Consider the following 15,768-nt stretch of genomic DNA (forward strand, 5'->3'; position numbering starts at 1 on the left):
GTATATTTTTTCCCCATCGGAGTTGTTCTTATTTTTCTTTCTCTCTGTGTTCTACCAGTTTGGGGAAACACAAAAGCGAAACGAAAGTGATAGAAGATTCTTGATAAGTTGATATCAGAGAATCTAATTCTGCGATATCTTGTTAGGCCGGTCTAATTTTTTTCTTTTTGCCGAAAGGTAAAGAAAAATCAACAAAGTTTTCACATGTCTTTTAGCACAATCGTAACAGTATATACAAACTGTTCCAAAGTACGTACTCAGTCATTATAACTTTATCTTACTTCTGTAATCAGATTACGAATTTCCGTTATTAGATTCGTATAAAAAGTCAGCCATCAGAATAATATTTAAATGCGATCATGAAAAGTTTCTCTTTATGTCAATTTATTTTTCTGATATGGATTTTATAAGTAGTTTCATAACAAGATATGAATTTACGCATTTTCGTCGCATAAATCATTTGCATCGTTATAAGAATTTTAACGAACTTAAGAGACTGACTAGATAAACAGATTGCTACTTCTGCAAATTTTTTATTCGATATAACTTTAATCGTTCCGCTTTAATGCGCGCATATCAATTTACTTCTTATTTCCCGAGTGATGACATTTCTCGTAATATATCTGCAGCAGTCAAATTTTAATGTCTCCTTACTTGGCAAATTAAACGAAATGAATTGCGAATTCGAGAACGAAGTTGCGGGAAAATTTTACGTACGAATTATTTCGTTTTTCACAGTTGGATCATTTTTGTTTGCGATTCGCATCGAGAACGAAATAACTTTCATAAATAAACTGCAGCTGAAAAGGTCACGAGAGCGCGTCTCACGAATTGAAAAAAAAACCTTTCACGTGAAGCGTGATGGCACTGTGATGATACAAATATGTCGCCCGGGAACTTGGAACCATAGAAATCGTAGTTTCTTCTTGACACGCCACAGTCTTAAAATATGTACAGATGTGCAGCTCCAAAGAGGGATTTATCGCGCTAACTTTTTTATATTTCGCGTCTTGTAAAATAAATTTTTTAAGATTAATCTCTTGTTTGATTTTTGTAACATTAGGAAAACAATTGCAAATGTAAAATATGAAAAATCTTTTTTATCAGCAATAAATTAAAATAGTTGATAGTAGTTTCTTTTGATGTTATATAACTTTGTCCTATAAATATTCAATCTTTATTATGATATTTGATACAAATTATATTCGAATGTATAAATAATTTCAGCATAAAATCTTGTCAGAAATTTTTTACACCTGCATAAAAAATATAAGGGTGCGCGGAGTATCATATTGATTATATGAAGTGTTAGCTGATAGACTTGGTTTATTTGATGGATGACAAAGCAAAGCTGCTGAAAGTTACCGCGGAAAAGAGCAGAGTACACTGATTTATACATCTTTCTATTTCGCGATTCAAGGAGGAAGTTTTATATCATTTTATATATGTATTGATGTGCACACGCCCCAACTTGACACTTATTCATCGAATTAGTCGATATCAATTTTGTAAAAACTAGGACAATCTTTTATCGTCAAAAATATTTTTATATATATATATCTCCATTTCTAATTATTTTTAAATCAATTATTATTCTAATTAATAACTTTTTATATATTTTTGTTTTTAGAATTATGTTTTTTTATATTAATCGTAAACAATGGTTGTTTGTAATTTTGACTAACAATTCTGGCTAACAATATTGCAAGTGCTTTTTTTAAGCAAAACGACAAGGTTTCATCAATTAATATGCTATAAATATTTGAAAGAAATATAATTCGGAAATAAAATCTGTGCACGAGAGGGCGGATATTTATTGTGGAGAAACATTTCGGCACGTTGATAAGGTTATGAGTGAATTACGATAAAGGTCTTTCGATGGCTTTTATAAGAACAAGGTCAATAGATTTTACATGTTCTGTTTGCAATTATTAAAAATATTTATTCTTTTTTCCGTTCTCTGTTTCTTCTTGAATTGACAGATCCATTTTGCGGTAGAAGCTCGTTGAATACCTGTTGAATATTTCTTGAAAATTGATCGTATCTTTGTTGAATGTTTCTTCAGCGAACCTATCTTGCTTCTATTATATAGCTTAAGCAAGGATTTTGTTATGATGTAATATGATGGATTGTGGTTGCACATTCGAGAACAAGCGATAGATACCTTTGTTAGAGAAATATTCAAAGTTAAGATTAAAATCATTGTGTAAAGTTTTAATTATTTACAGTACGGTAAAACTAAAAGTGTATCATACTATAAATAAAAGATTGTGAGTATCAAATTGCAATATTCATCAAAAGAGAAAAAAAAGAAAACTTCTTCAAATGTATCTTTATTTTTGGGTCTCCCTTGGGTTTTAAAGTTCAAATAAAAATTTATGAAAAAGTTAACTAAAATATGTCAAACTTTGTGAAGACCTATTTTTATGATGGATCCCAAACTCATGAACAGAAAGCAAATTTCGTGCTCCGCAAATGTCATTTTATTTCTGTCAATTGAATATGATCACAAAAAAAAAATGCTCTCTCGTGTCAAATACGCGAGTCATCGATGATTCGCGATCTACTTCTTTCCATTGCACAGAATTTCTATGGATGGACGTTGGAAGGTTGTCTCGATGATAGGTATATGTGACCTGGTTTTGCGAGAATTTCTGTAGGCAATCCATCTCGGTTAAATCAGCGTCGTCTTTTGATCAAGTGCGTTAGAGCAACAGACTTGGATTATATGATTCTCAAAATCTAATTCAAAATATGGGGCAATATATATTTGCAATATATATTTGCAATATATATTTGCAATATATATTTTTTTAATGCTGTTTTCTATAATAATCGATCATTTTCTCTCTTGTGTTTTGCAATATATAAAGTATAAATTGGATAAGTATAATCCGAAAAGATTGTTTGAAAACTATCATTATTTCATATTTTTAGTAACCATTAATATCAGGAGAAAGCATTTGGAATGATGGTCATAAATTCGTGAAATTGCGGTGTCACTAACAAAACATTAATCTACTTTTTGCGCAATAAATATTATATGACTGAAGAGACCTCGCTTTCTATCAATACGTGAGTTTTCAGTATTTCGAATCAATCGCGGAAAACGGAAGTTACTCGCTAGAGCGCGGAAGCGAGCACTTCCTGCGGAACATTTGATCCGTGTTCCGCAGCTGCGAAGCGATCGCTGAGAAAATCCCATATCCTCGCGAGCGTATTTGCTCCGTTTGCGATTCCTGAGCGACAGGATATTGAAACCCCGTTTTACTTACCACCATACTAAGATCCCAATATCACGCGTACGTGCTCTCCCCTTCGTCGGCAGTCAGTTACCTGCCGTGAACTTTGAGGGCGTGTGCCTAAACTTAGCGCGGCTCTAAAACTTTCGCCGTCGCTTATTGCGTGTCCCGCAGAGCGTTAGAAGCGCTATTTAATCTTGGAGGGTGTCACCCCTGTCGACTTACAACTTACCCAGCGACTTTTCTTTATCACACACCTCCAGTCGCTCTTCCACCCTTAATATTCGTCTACTCCGAAATTGTATTTTATTTGGTCTTTTGCTATCGAGCCGCGGTTGCGCATATCATCTCGATTTCGTATCATATGATGGAAAGGTGAGACATTTGAAGGGCAAAAAAAGAAAACAAACAGAGAAAAGGGGCGAAAAAGGTAATATGAGAATCGCGATATTTCAGCAGAGACGAAAATTGCTCGAGATATTTCCTCGTTTGAATTTTTTAAGCATTAGTGATATCGCTGGTTGATGTTGAATGAAACGTTTTATTATATTTTTCGACAGAAATGTCAGAATAGAATTGCCACGCTGTGTTCATATTAGCTGCGTAGTTTAAAGATTTGTAGTACATTGCTTATTTTTTTCAGTAGGTATAATCTGGCGTATAAACAATTTTTTTATTGATATTTAATCTTGTATTTCAATTATTTCTAAATCAGATTAATAAGAAACATATTATATAGATAATATAGATAATTAAAGATTAATTCAAGCTTAAAAATATACGTACTGGAATAAATGAGAAATGAACGATTCAGCGATTTCTGCGATGATTTTAGCTATAATGTATACATAAACATATGTTGACATAAAAAATTATTGACGCCAAAATTTCAATATTTATTGAAAAAAAGAAATTATTTTCATCACATATCTTTATTTCTGGAACAGTTCTCGGATCTTGTAGTCTGAATAAGCTTGGCTTATAACAAAATTAATTAAAATATATCAGACTTTGTAAAAATCTATCTACATTACATTATGCAACTAAAGAGAGGATCAGTAAACGTGTGCCTTACAAATTGGACTGTATCGAGTAATTTTACTTTTATTTTACTTTTAAACCGAGGCCACATACCGAGACGCGACCGAGACAAAGCGATCTGCGTACTCGGAAGATGAACGGTGACGTGGTCAGTCGGGAAAAATCCTCGGATAAAATAGGAAGGAGCAAGTTGCTATTTGGCGCGGCGAACCATGTTGATTGGACGAGGGCCAGAGGCTTCTGAGCGTTCCTTAACTCGCACGTTTTCAATTTCTTCTTCTCCATCCGTCTCTTCTGACTCGTCGTGTTTCTTGCCGTTGCGTCTACACATAGCGCGGCTGCCGTACATGTGGCGGCTCGTTATTTCGGTGAGCAATCCTGACGAGTGGACGCCCTGATGACTCTAATCGATTCTCCCTTCCTTGCTCCGATCATCGCCCCGATCTTCGAGATTGCATTGAAGGACGGCTAGCACGTTGCGAAATTTTATTGTTCATTTGAGTGGTGCTTCCTTCGAAGCTTGCAATTTCGAACGATTTATCATTTCCGGTATGTGAATATTTTTTTTTTTTTCGCAGGAAGAACAAGATCAAATGACATTCGTTCGAAAATGAATCTTTGAACAAACGACGAATCAAGTCGAGTCGAATCTTATTATGTTCTTAGCCTCTTCTCACGTGATGTCTTTTTTTATTGGAAGGATTCACATTATTTTAATATTAATCGCTGTACTCGACCGTCTCCTCATACTCCACTGATTGTTGGGATCTGGTGGACGAGGAAGAGACAGATTTAATCGAGGATGACGACTCCACGACCGACTTCGTCTGGACACTCTGTACAGATTTCGACGACGAGACGGCTTTCGTTGCTGACGTTACGTTCATCGATTGCTCGACGAGACTGCTGCTCGAATCGTTCACTGCAAAAATACCGATCGGATTGTGCATACTTCAAAGATCTCCGCGATAAAGCTTGATTGAGTACAGTGTTTGTACATCGCATTTAACAGACTGCAATTAACGCGGTTAGTTAATCTTAATTAAAGCTAATGACTAATCGATATTACGTGAAAACGGATGGAACATAATCTGCCGTGAATTCCAAATAATAATGGGAATTGTTAGAAAACAATATAAATGTAGATTAATTGAGCGTTAATTAAATGGATAACTGACGAATTAATAAATTGGTACGCTATAAATAATTGTAGATAATTGATAAATTATTAAATTATTAAATTATTAATAGTTATCATAAAAAAATAGATTTTTCACAATAGGCATACTCTTATTAGACAGAAAAAAATAAAATAAATGATATTTTTACTATAATATATATTTTCACGCTAATTAAAGCAAACCTTAATACCAAATTATAATTTTTATGTATGAGATTGAAGCTGCATGCTGTCGAATAGAAAAGAAATATGAATCAATAATTAAGCATCTTTAATTCTAATCCATCGAAAACTAAGTGTTTTAAAGGCAAAGTGCGAAAAACAGATAATATTTTAAATTAAAAACGAAATTGCAATGAGTTTATTGAATAAACAATAACTGAGCAAGAATTTCAACAGATTATTTTGAATATTTGATCATTTGATCCATCGAAAGCTTACCTTTGGCAACTTCCATAACGAAGCTTTCGACGCTTTTGGCCGGGCTCACGAGAACAATTGCGCGAAGTACCCGAGATCGAACTCACGAATGGTATGAGAACGTCGGAGCTTCGAGTTATTCTAAACCGGTAGCACGAGAGGCGGAGAGGGAAATTCTATGATCACGTGACAGGAGATGAACAAAACGGGGGAAACATGAAAAACTACGACGCGAAATATTCGTGGAATCCCGGCCGGTGGCATGCAATGTTGGGTGGGTGCAATGTTGAGTCAATGCTCTTGTTTTGTGACGACGTGTCGTGAACGGTCGCCCACAATTTTTCGCTTATCCGTTATACAGTTTTCAGAACCAATATTGTGATATGAAATTCGCTGTCTAAAGCGATAACATGCGATAAGATCGTATAATCGAAGAAAAATAAAATAATACTAACTCTATCGTGTCATAAATTTTTGATCATCGTCATTTTATACAATTAATGTCAAATAATAGCGCTGGCCACGTGATTAATAAAAAATCTATGAGATTTATCAATATAATTTTATCATTTTTATTTATGTATTATATTTTATTTATTAAATATTTATTAAATATTTTCATCGAGCAATTATAAATAGTCTGAATACTTTGAATGCAAATTTCTGTAGCAGCTTTATGTTTTTGGAATATGTATTTCTGCATTTTCATTTCTGCTGCAACACTACAATATAGAATATGTGCGTTACTAATAGAATATGAAACAGCTGTCTGTGGCGGCTGCAATCATTCGAAATGTGAGTCATACTTATGTACACGTAGTTTTATTCGTTTCCTTGTACTTTGTTTACACCAAACCGTTCAATCAGATCCACGTTTGTTCAAGCATTTCATAAATGTTTTTCATAAATTCTTTGTTATCTCTAATACAATTTTCCATTTTTAACTAACGAACGCAAAATAAATAAATAAAAGTTTTCTCAGAAAACCTTACAAGCAGTCTTTTAATGAAAATAAATTTTATGAAACAAACGATAAAAAAATATTAAATTTCACAATTTACGAACAGTAACTTGTAATTTGTAATAATACTCTTAGATAAATAAATTCGTGAATTTCTCTGTTAAATTTGAAAATGTAGTACTTGCAATATTTTTATGAGAACAGATAAACATGTTATGATAAGCGTAGCAAGAGTGAGGTTTCACATGTCGTAAAAAAACGTAGATCATAACGTATCATATGCAGCAAATGATGTTGCTATATGTTATGGTCTACGTTTGTTTTTAGTAGACTATTGTCAGAATATGTGATAAGCTTAAAGTTCCTGATTTCGCCAGTTTAATATTACGATTTGGAGCCAACGAACCTCAGTCTATTTTTGTGTAGCCCAGGATTTGCTTGCTCTCTCGCGCAATCGTCAATATCATCCTGCCCTGTTGCTTACAAGAATGCAATTATTATCGTGGGGAAAACATTTTGATTATTTTATAAACAAACAAATAAATAAGAATTATGAAAAAATTATGTGTGTATCATAATAGGAATTTCATGAGCGAAATTGAGCAGGTCTTTATGGGAAACTAACATAGGGAACCTTAGCGGGATTAGATTCAATTTCTGCGTGCAATATGAAGAGAATAGAGCTATCCATTTTTCTTCCTTCATAACTTTTTTTAAAATAAAATAGTAACTAAAATTAAAAAAAAAAAAAAAAAAAAAAAATGAAAAAGTATATAAAGTAAAATAAAGTGCAAGTACTCTCTATAAACGCAAATATATTACGTAGAATGTATCATATATTGGATATTGTTGTGAAAATGTCTTTGATAAACAAGCACACATTTGCTGTGACATTGCTTCTCGTGAAAGGAAAACTCGAAGATAAGCATGTTGTTGCATTGAATAATAGCGAAAAGTTATAGTGTCGACAAAATGCAAAGCAGCGCGCTAAACGGCTATTACCGCGACAAATCCGCGGGAATTAAACTGTGCCCGGAGAGTTTGCGAATCTAACGCTTTCGCGTGCGCGTTCTATTCACATGGTGGTGATGGTTACGCTTAAAATTTAACGGTAAACGCAAATGTATAGCGCAACGAGCAATTTTCTTTAAATTATGTATGACTTCAAGACAACGACAAACTGTTCCTTTCCTCCGCATTTTATCGCGCATTTTTATCGCAAAGAAAATATTCGTCGCAAACACAAACACTCTTAAAATTCAAATTCTCAGCAAAAGCTGTTTCATCCATGAAAGTCTTTTTTGCAATAATGATTCATCACAAGTATCTAAAGAGAAGCATTTCTAACGAAACGTTTTTTATTTGTAATGTGTGAAAAAAGGGTGACATTAATGTGATAGATTACAGTGCATGTTTCGCAAGTTTTTTTTGGAAGTTTACTTTACAGAGAACAGTATAATTTTTAATATTATTTCAGAGAGAGAGAATAGTCCTTTTAAAGATTGCTTTTGGAGGTAATTTTTTTTCGGTATGTGTTTATCATTCGTGCAAAATGTGTATTCCATTTTTCAGAGGAATGATTTATAACCGCGGTTCGTATTTTTCGTGCTGCCATTGAAATACCATCATCGTTAAATCAATAGTTGCATCTTATCGCGGAAGACTTCTTTGATAACATTTGCTGAATTAACTATTTCCATCATTGTCTACTTTTAGTAAAAATCATCATGCAAACTTTAATAAACTATAAGATAGTTTTCTGAAATAACAATCCATCTAAAATTCTAAGATTGTCGATTCAATCCCCCTTCCCTCTCGAGAAAGTATGATTCACCACAGCATCGTCGTTTTCGTTGATTTTCTCGATATTTCTCGCATGTGATAGTCATCGATGACTCACATTAGACGGTGAATCTTAGAACATCTAATTTAGAAAATCTGATTTTGTCATGGATTTCATCCAAAACGGTACTACGACGCAAACGTTGAATTTCGATGTCGGTTTCTTTGGCCAAGAAACGTAATTATTCAAGGCATTGTTATACGAATTTTCTCTCTAAAAAGAATTTGCAGATGACACTACCGTGTGATAAATTACTCGGCTTATCTTGCAATATGTTATTTTAGTATTGAAGGTTGCCTATTTATTTGCGTCGTAAAAAATTTAATTAGTAATTGACAAATTGCCATAAATTGCAAATATAAACTATTGAAATTTTTCTCACGGAAAAGTCAACGTTAAGTTTTTCAAGGAGTCTGCCATAACCATGTTTAAAGTTTCTACGATACATATAGCCGTTATATATATATATATATATATATATATATATATATATATATAGAGAGGTTAAACATCTTAATTTAAATAAATAAATTTGTAATTTTATCCTACATCTCCAGATAATGTCTTAAAAAAATTATATAAATATTTTATCTATAACTTATTCACAGTGTAAGAGAATCGCATGTGTAATTCTGATGTCCACTTTTCGCCTTGTGTTACCTTTCAATTTCTTGGTCCACATGTATCACCATGGTTTCGCTATGAGGAAAGTAACGTCGTTAGCGCGTCTCTCAAAATAGTCATGACTTTGTTAGCGCTCGTTGTAAGCTCAATTTTATTGCATCGATTGGCTTGTTCGTTACGGACGAGATGTAAGCCGAAAGAGAAATATTTTTAACTGAAAAAACGTTAAAAGGCATTTTTATTGTAGTAGCTTTCGCAAAAAACTCTTTCACTGCCCAATCATTTATCATTGATTTCTCTTTTCTGTCGGAATCGTCCATCAATCGTCTCTTTTGTACGAACGTTACGGCACATATTTTTTATATTTATTCTTTAACGAGCTTTACAACTTCGTTAAATAAAGAAACAAATCACAGAGAAACATTTTTTTAGTTTTCCAAATCTGTTTGATTTAAATAGATGAAAAATCAAAATTTTGGAACTTTGATTATTTGAGAATTTAGCTAACAATCGATTTATCATAAAATATCTTTTATAAAATTTAATTCTTTATGATATGATAGATAAACATTGACGCAAATATAGAAGTTATAAATTTTATATAATCGAATAATAAAATTTAAGAAATTCTTTAAGCGAAAATTCTTTGCCTGCTTGATTTTTAAGCTTAATATATCGCATTTTCCGTTCTTGCCGATGCGTTTCTATGTCTCTCTAAATAGACGAGGTAAATATTTGCGTTCGTTTTCTTCTTTTTCTTTTCTCTCTCTCTCTCTCTCTCTCCCTCTCCCCTTCTTCTACTTTGACATACCCAAGTACACATATGTACATGTACGTTTTCACACGTGCCAAGCATAATTGCTGCCACAGCAAATTGTTCTTGGCTGAAGTACGCCCAACCAGAAAATTCATAATACGAGTCACGGGTCAAAGTGCATGCAGTGCATGAAGTGTGTGCATTGAGAGCGGGTAACGCTGTTAATTGGAATTATAATTAATCTGCCGCTTCCGGCAGCTTCCAAAGGCCATACTCGTTTTTGGGAGGACGAAAACAGCTCTTCATAATAGGGCGCTAGTTGCTTAAAGGCGCATTGAATGACGAGGGTCTTTTATGTAACATCATTAATTATTTTGCATTAATGATATACAACAGTTCTCTCTCAGGGATTTTCTTTCGTTACGCTTTCCTTTGCCCCTTATATGTAAATGAAAATTGATAGCATTATACAAAGCAGCAATGAGCAAGAATTTATCGTGGCAGTTCGTATTAAGCATAGTGCATCAAAGAAGTTAACTTGCGTAGAGAACGGTCAGTTAATTTGTGATCTAAATGCAGTAAATATTTCCGCTTTATAATGAGATGTTTAAAAGTACGCCTTTTTCTCCATTACGTACGAATAAATGGAAACGTTAAAGTAACGTTCTCTAACATCTTCATCTCAAATTACATGGCGCGTTTCTGCAAATATAACTTATTATTCCTGCTAACCATATGATATACATTTGATCATGATCAATCATCGCAATATATAGTTTTTTAAATAATTTCTTATCAATTGTAAATCACGCATTTTGAACGAAATAGCTCAGAAATTAAAAAAAAAATCTATCATTTTGAAAGGTTTTTGGTGTTACATTTTGCTCAATGCCGTTTCCAAAAAAATTCATAGTTTTCATCCTGTGCAATATTTTCGACACAAGTCATTCGTGACATAAACGTTCAACTCATGCCTGATTTTTGACGCGAAACGACCCGCAACCTTCGCGAATCATAGATTTCGACAACCGCGTGACCCTTTTGGGTCATGAACGTTGGCGATAACCCATTCAGCTCAGGGAACTCTAGTAATAGCCTTTTTAGGTCATACAGCTGTTATGGATCAGCGAGCTTAGCTCGGTGGAATTTAACTATCCCTTTGCAACATAAGGTACATAATCCATTACAAATTACTGGTTGAACAATTTGCTGCAAGGTTTTGTACATTAGCGATCTATGAACGTATTAACGTGTAGTTTATTCTGCGGAAAATAATTGTTGTAAAATTAACAGATAAATAATGAATCGACAAATAAATAATGAATAAGATAGTAATTCTAAACTGAAGTTTAAAATTTGCTTGGCAATATTTGATTTTTAATAGTTCAGTTACATTTCCAAGCCTTTGAGTTTTTTTATGTTACACATCCCATTATGCAAATTATAGTATATTTTATTACCAAAAATAAAATTTGATAATTCAACTTTGCAGAAGCATAAATTACACGATTGAAAGAGATAATTCCTTACATTGAAATTGTGCATATGCTGGAATAGTAATTGATAGAATTTTTAATCTAATTACAATTTTTAATTTAATAATTAATTAATTTTGTGGATGAAGCGAGTGCTTATTTAACGGCGTGTTCATCGCGTTCAATTGAATTTTAAAGACAATTGGCGAATTTTAAGCTGAATTATTTCTACTTTCAACGCTACTCGATAAATCGACGTTTTTGTTTGGTGGCTTTGCTAACGAAAAAATGAATTCTTTTGTTTGATATCGAAGTCAAAGAGACAATTGCCATTGTAACTATCTGTTGTTGCGCATAGCAAAATGGATTCACCGAACTGCAGTACACGTGGAAAATCGCGAGATTTTATTTCTCTCGTGCATGATGAAATCATTACTTCTGATTGTAGCGGGATTAAGAACAAGTATTCACATGTAAACTAGTCGTATTATCAATTATAAATGCAACTTTGTGTCTGTTTCCTATATTCGACTGCGAAAATACTTTATATTAATCAAAATAAATCGTTCAATTTTTGAAAAATGCATGCTCATTAAATGTACCACATTTAACATTCTAAACTACTTTTTTTTAAATATAAAATTTTAATACATTGCAGAAAAGTTCTAGGCCTTGCCAAATGATATGATATAAAATTCTAAAGCATAAAAATGAATAAAATGTACATTAATGTTAAAATATTCATTTTATTCATTTTTATGCCTTTCTATATTATATTTGCGCGCAATGTTATGTTCTAGTATATATAAAATTTATCAAATTAAAAATAATCGGTAAAGTAATATTCAATATTATCACTATATTACAATTAAAATTTGATAATACAACATTTTCTCTCATTTGTAACATACATATTCGATAATTATAGTGACAGAATAATGAAACGTGTTAATCTTCCAGGACAAAAATTCGACTTTTTTCCCTAATTCAATTATGCTCTTGTGACGAGAAATTCGGTGATGTTTAATGTACTTTGGCGGTCTTAAAATTTAATTGTAGGAAAGTTTGACGTAGCAGCTGTGACAAATTACGTCAATGCGCTGCGTGACTTGATTTTGCCGAATGCGAGAAGTTCCGTACCATTACTCTTCATGTTATTAGCTATTCATTCATTCCGAAGAATTTCTCCATCAACTCGAGCCGCGATCTTCGTTGACTTCGATGAAAGTGTATTGATGTAAATTCACTGGAAAAAACATCGCTTTTGTGCTTCGCCGGATCAATATTGGACTTTGATTTAACATGAATTTCTAACTCATTAAAATGTATTCGTTTTCTAACTCCGCTTTATAATCGAGCAGCACATTATATACTATTATACTTTAAAGAATGAATAAGAAAGTGAAGAGAATCCAGAATACAAAACTCTTTTAAAATTATTATCGCATAACAATGTTTTATTCTTCTGATTCTGATTTGATATTAAAATTTGCAATGTATTATATTTATTTTGGATAGCCCGCTGCTGCGTTAGGGTGTTAGCTGTGCCTTTAGAAGGAAATGTTGCGAGAACGCTAGGGGGTGTATTGATGTGAAATTACCAGGAAAAAAGATTGCTTTCGTATTTCGCCGAGGTAACGTCCAAAATAAAAGTTTTCTGTTGAACGTCAATCTTTCTATTATTGAAATGGACTATTTTGCAAAAAATAAATCTGCGAGTTATTTCGCGAAGGTGGAATATTATTGTGCGTGAATATCGCAGAGATTAGCAATACAAGATAAATAAAAAATAAGGGATAGAAAGCAATTGCAAAATACGGATTTATGTTATTTTAATTTTAGTTTTTTAACATTAGATCACTATTATACTTTGTCGCAAATTTCAAAACAGGCTTTCGTAGAATTTTGCGCCTTATCCGATCCAATGGAGAGGATCATTAAAGGGAATCATGGAAAGAAGGTATAAGAACGACTTTGAGATATTATGATATATTTGCAATAACATCACTGATGAGAAAAAGGGACATAGGGATTTTGCCTTGTTAGCTTCTAAAAATGTCGTGGATATCTTCCGATTTGTCTGTGCGTAAATCGTGTAATTGGATATCGCCATGAGCAGAAAATACACCAGAAAATTTTCCGTCCTCGCAAATTCTTCGAGATTTGTAATCCTGACGTTATAGCTTAAAATTGTAATCCTTGCTTTGGACAATATACTCTCAGAAAATAGTCTCACGTCTTTATATGTATAATGACATTTGGAGTAATAATTAATAAGTGTTTTATTAAGAGAAAATTAGACTCTAGTTGTGTTGCTCGCGGGGCAATCGTAGTAATTGAATTAGCTGCATTGTTCGCGACCGTTTTGAGCATTGCGCAGAAATATAATAATTCCAAAGGTATGCGTCTATTACAGTAGATATGTACTGCAGCAAGATACAATTTCAGTATACATACAGCAATATTACACAAGTAGAGTGTTCATTAATGTATTTGCGGATACTCAAATCCTTGTAGGATTTTCGCTTTGCTTAAATATAATTTGATAAATATCTGTGTAATAGCTAATATATAATTCTATTTGATTTTATAAAAATATAATTTGAATAAATAATAAATATCCATTTTTTTGGTTGAAAATAACGAAGAAGGTATTTTTGAGGAATCTTAAACAAACGATTTAACGAAGGTCGTTAAGAGGCTACCGTGATGTTTCCTGTTGATAACAAATGAATCCGTTCTATTTCTGTATTTTTACTGCAAACAAGCACATATATACTATACATCGAAAATAATCTTGTCTGGAAAGTTCGATACAACATCGACTTCGTTTTATTTCTGTACCTTCTGATTTTAAATGTAACGATAGCTTTCACGAAGAGCGGAATACGTATGCGTTAATTGAACAAGCAAGCGATTCAATAATAAATCGAGCAATGATTTTCTACGTTTCGTTTACCGGATGAATTTTGCCGTGTAAAGTAATCGTGATTAATGTTAACCGCGTAAAGTACAAAATTCGCGTAACCAACAAATGATACAGATTTATAAAGCATATTGTAACAATTATATACTGGGTTTTCCAATATTCGATGCTTGAAAATTTTGCTTTTATTCAAGTAATTGCCTATCATTACTGCGCGAGCATTATGGTTGACAATCGTAATCCGTGAACTTATCAAAGTTAAGCTGGCTTGTCGGCCATTAGGGCACGTTGAAATCCATCGGTTTGATATTATACACGCGTGAGCAGCTGAAACGCGATAATTATTACAGCGTGCCAAAGCCAGTGGCTCGAAGTTGAGGTATTGTTTGAACAATGACATGGTTATGTGCAATTCATATACATAAATGCATACGCACAGGAGCAACATTGGTAGCTTATTCTGACTGTTTATCGTGCAGCTGGTCAAGTAGATGTTATGCCAAACATATTATATTACGATGCATTATTCGATACGCCAAGGTTTTTCATAGACGCTAAATTATTCCTCGTTTATATTCTTCATATTTGCTAATATGGAAACCGTTCTCTCATTTATAATTTTACGATGTCGGGTATATTGACAGTCGCAGGACGTTCTCATTTATGTTTTAAGTCATAATTACGAAAAAAGAAATGGACAACCATGTTTGTCAGATTATATATAATTGTGGCAGGACTCATGCTTCTCTTCTCTTTTCCGCAATTCAAAATCGCGATCTTTTGTATTATACAATCATGATAATTCTTAACAGATGGATATAATTCACCACATTACAAATCACAATTTGCATTTTCTGCATGCATTCGCGCATGGTGAAACATGTACATAAAACAGTGTACATGAAATATTTTGAAAAAGTTGAAGGAAATGTGATGATAAATTACCATAAATGCAAAATTGTTGTAATTTTAATTATTATTTGATAAGCTTTGGCAAAAAATACTTCCAATTATGTTGTATATTCGCAAAGACTTTTCATCACGACGAATTTACATAAGATGTAAAGAGAAAACAGAATAAAAATACGAAAACATATTTGTATATTCCCGTTATAATACAGAGAAAAGAGAAAAGTAATTTTGTATTAATTTAAATAATGTGACAAAAGCAGAGCATCGTGGAGACAAAGATTTGATATAAGAAAAATAGTAAACTCTATTTTTTTAATGATTGTTTAAAAAAAAAGAGGTTTATGTGACGAAGTTAATAGTATTGCACAGTGCTATTATGAGAAGTTT

At 32.8% G+C, this 15,768-nt stretch overlaps 2 protein-coding genes across 3 annotated transcripts in view; one reads left to right on the forward strand and one right to left on the reverse strand.

The window, feature by feature from the left end:
- Positions 1–15,768, reverse strand: part of LOC105668247 (arrestin domain-containing protein 3-like) — a 115,854-nt gene that overhangs the window by 20,061 nt on the left and 80,025 nt on the right. The window lies entirely within an intron of this gene.
- Positions 1–15,768, forward strand: part of Rgk2 (Rad, Gem/Kir family member 2) — a 44,249-nt gene that overhangs the window by 14,646 nt on the left and 13,835 nt on the right. The window lies entirely within an intron of this gene.

This window comes from Linepithema humile, chromosome 7, assembly GCF_040581485.1.
Source record: "Linepithema humile isolate Giens D197 chromosome 7, Lhum_UNIL_v1.0, whole genome shotgun sequence".
NCBI classification, from domain to species: Eukaryota; Metazoa; Arthropoda; class Insecta; order Hymenoptera; family Formicidae; genus Linepithema; species Linepithema humile.